Raw genomic sequence first — 3,995 nt, 5'->3', positions numbered from 1 at the left:
GTATATATATTTTGAAACTGCTTCAAGTCACTTTGGGGAAGAGAAGGGACAAATAAAGATCAATATTTAAACTAATGTTGTGGTACTATCTTGCCAAGACTTGGTCTCCTGACATAATACCCAACTGTGGGATTATAGTATTAAATCAGAAGAATCACTGGTTGCACATTAAAAACTTCAAAGTACTATAAAAGAATAACAATAATAATTAACATTAAGTAGTGTGATATTTTGCCAGGCATAGTGCTGACTGATGTTCGTACATTATGTCATTTAATATTCACAATAACCTTCTGAAAGGGTATTATTATTCTATTTGACAACAACCACCACAAGAACAGCAATAACAACTACAACAAAAATCCTGGAGGTTTGGGAAGACTAAGTAATTTTTCCAATTAGAAACTGGCAAAACTAGACATAACTATATGGAAAAAAAACATGATGTGATATAAATTCTTGATGAAATGGAGAAGGAAATGGCAACCCACTCCAGTACTCTTGCCTGGAAAATCCCACGGATGGAGAAGACTGGTAGGCTACGGTCCATGGGGTCGCAAAGAGTTGAATGGACATGACTGAGCAACTTCACTTCACTTCACTTTGATCAAAACTTGGAGAAATTCTCCAGGAATTACTACTTAAATCCAGTCTTTGATGTTCTGAAAGAATCCACTTCACTCTTCTGTAAGATAGTGAGGTTCACATCATAGTCCCTAGAACCTAAGAATGTGATATTATTTGGAAAATAAGTCTGTGCCAGTGTGATTTCAGATAAGGACCTTGAGATGAGATCATCCTGGATTATCTCAGCATGCCCTAAATCTAATGAAAAGTATCTTCACAAGACACATGTATAGAAGGGAAGAGAAGGCTGTGTGACCGTGGAAGCAGATACCAGAGCAATGTGACAATAAGCCCAGGAATGCCTGGAGCCACCAAAAGCTAGAATAGATAAATAACATATAGCCCACAAACACTTTGGAGGGAGTGTAGCCCCGTGGGCAAGCTTGCTTTTGGACTTGTAGCCTCCAGACCGCAAGAGAATGAATTTGTGTTGTTTTAAGCTACAGAATTTATGGTAATTCGTGATAGCAGCTCCAGGAAAAAAATACAAAATTCCCAAGAAGAGAACTAGAACCAACTTGGAGAAAGTAAAAGAATGAACTTCCTAAGTGTTGGAATTGCTCAAGAGTGTCAAGGCCAGGGTTATAAAATTCTTTGCCTCTGGTAATTCGAATATGGTTCAGCGGGTTAAGGGTTGGGAGGAAGAGTCCACTGAATGGCAATGGGAGTCAGATTTACATATTTCTGACTGCAGTTTTCTGGAATCACTTCTCAGGAATACCCAGCTTTTATTCATATCATTGTCCATTATCTCTGTTTGGGTTAAGAATAATGCAGTTAAATCCAAACAGGAAGATTAGTTTCTAGGGCCAGAGGAAGTCAGTGTTGATCATGCTTGGAAAATAGATTGGGAATATCTGGCAGACATCATATCTCATCTCCCTAAAGCTGATTCATCTGATGTTTTCTACACTTGTAGAGGAACAGACTTTCTTACAGGCAAATATGCCTTCTTTATTTTCTGATGACCTCTTATTGTGGGCCACTAGCCTACCTGAGGACACAAAACTCACATAATTGCAATTAGCCTTGTTGTTTAGCCACTAAATCAGGTCCAACTCTTTTGTAACTGCATGACTGTGTAGCTCTGCCAGGCTCCTCTCTCCATGGAACTCTCCAGGCAAGAACACTGGAGTGGGCTGCCATTTCCTTCTCCAGGGGAACTTCCCGACCCAGGGATCGAACCCGTACCTCTTGCACTGGCAAGTGGTTTCTTTACCATGGAGCCCCCTGGGAAGCCCCACAGTTGGCCTTAAAGTCAACTAAAAATTTTCCTGATTTTTGAGACAGTAAAGAATGAACACAATAATTTGAGCCCATGTAGATTACTGATTCGATGACTTTTTGGAAGCCACATAGTGAAGAAGAAAAGTTAGAATTTTACATAACCTCCTGCTCCTTCTGCCTCTGTAACTCAGCTTGCTCCTTGCAAAGTCTGGATCACATAGGTCTCAGAAAGTGGGGACTCACAATGCTAGGAACTGGAGCTTATCTCACTCATCCTCGTCCTGCTCTTTGTAATCGCCCAGCCCCTGCAAATCTGCAAACCCACTTAATCATGCCTGTGTAGAAAACCTCTGTAGTCCCTTTGTTTGGGGCCCAGAGCTTAGAGTGTTAACTCCTCTGGGCCCAGCAGTGTGATAACCCTGAGTTCAACTCTCTGAGTGTGGTGCTTGGTTTCTCAATCACTGGTCTCTGCAACAGTAGAAGTTCTAACCTGGGCTTCTTGGGTGGATGGTGGGATAACTCCACCATCCTCTAAAATTGTTAGCAAATGTTTCCTTTCTGGAAGGACTCTGGTGACCCTCATATCATCAAGTTCAATGAATATCTTTTACCTCTTCTCACAGTGTCTCACATTAGATTCTCTTTTCTTTAACATTTCTATTATCATCTATAATGCTATGTGCTCTTGATATTTTCTCTTATCTTTCCAGCACATCCCCTGGTACCTAACCTTTAAATTCTGGTTTTGTGAATTCCCTTTCCTGACCATGCCTCCTACCAATCACCAGCTCCTAAAAGCCTCGACTCTGTTCCCTGGAACATACGACCAATAACCAGCAAACTCCCCTACATCCTCAACCTTTTTTTTCTAAAGGTTTCTTTTTATTTCCTGCACTTACTGAACCTGGTGCCCTTTTGAGAACAGCATTTCCTGAAGCCCTCTGCCTTGGTTTTGCTTTCCTTGTATCCCTGGACTGGGCTGTGATGTGGGGAGGTATCGTTTTTGCTCCTTGTTGCCACTTCCAAGTTGCTTTCCTTTTTGGCTCCATTAAAAACCCCTTCACTAAGTCTCAGATCATCACATAATTTACGAACCTCTCCTCTTTTTTATATAATCATTACCTTTCTCAAGTAACTGCCCCTCATTCCTTAAAGATTTTCGTTTCAGTCGTTGGTCTCCAAAACTACTTCTGTCATAATTACTGATTATATCAATATGTGTATAGATGATGTCTTTCATTCCCTCTTCCCCTCTACTAACCTAGTTCTCATTCCTACTTATGACACACACTCCTATGATCACATCCTAATCTCTGTTATCACAAAACTGCTACCCTTCATGACTTCCTTTTCCCATTTCACACTTCCCACTGCCATAAGACAGCCTCCTATTGTTCCTGTTTTTTCTTTTTCCTCTCAAGTAGTCCAACATTAATTATCCTTTATCTGTGGTTTTCAACTGAGGCAATTTGACCTCTACCCTCCAATCCCAAGAAGACATTGGAAATGTCTGGAAACATTTATGGTTCTCACAGATAGGAGAGTGTTACCACCATCTAGCAGGTAGAGGTCTTCTGCTAAACATCATATAATGCACAAGACAGCCCTCCACAGCAAAGGTTTATCCAGTTCAATTGTCAACAGTGCCAGGATTGAGAGACTCTGCTTCACATGACCAGTATCTACAAGCCATTGGTTCTACCATGGTGTTATATAAAGAACTGTGTCCTCCAAAAAAAAAAAAATTGTATGTTAAAGTCTTAACCCCTGGTCTTTCAGAAAGTGACTTTATTTGGACATAGGGTCATTGAAGATACAGCTAGTTAAGACAGGGTCATGCTGAAGTATGGTGTACCTCTAATTTAATATGACTAGTGTCCTTATAAAAAGAATACCATGTGAAGAGACAGAGACACAGGGAGAACCTCATGTGAAGACGAAGGATTAGAGAGATCCATCTGCAACTCATGGAATGCCAAAGATTGCTAGCAAACCACCAGAAGCTAGATGGGAAGAGGCAGCAAAGATTCTTCCTTACAGATGTCAGAGAAAGTATGGCCTTGCTGACTGAAATTTGGATTGCTAACCTCTAGAACTTGAGAGAATAAGCAATTCACTTTGTGGCACTTTGTTACAGTAGT

Source organism: Odocoileus virginianus, chromosome 25 (assembly GCF_023699985.2).
Source record: "Odocoileus virginianus isolate 20LAN1187 ecotype Illinois chromosome 25, Ovbor_1.2, whole genome shotgun sequence".
NCBI classification, from domain to species: Eukaryota; Metazoa; Chordata; class Mammalia; order Artiodactyla; family Cervidae; genus Odocoileus; species Odocoileus virginianus.
The sequence above is the reverse complement of the archived record's forward strand: the minus strand, read 5'-3'. Positions refer to the sequence as shown.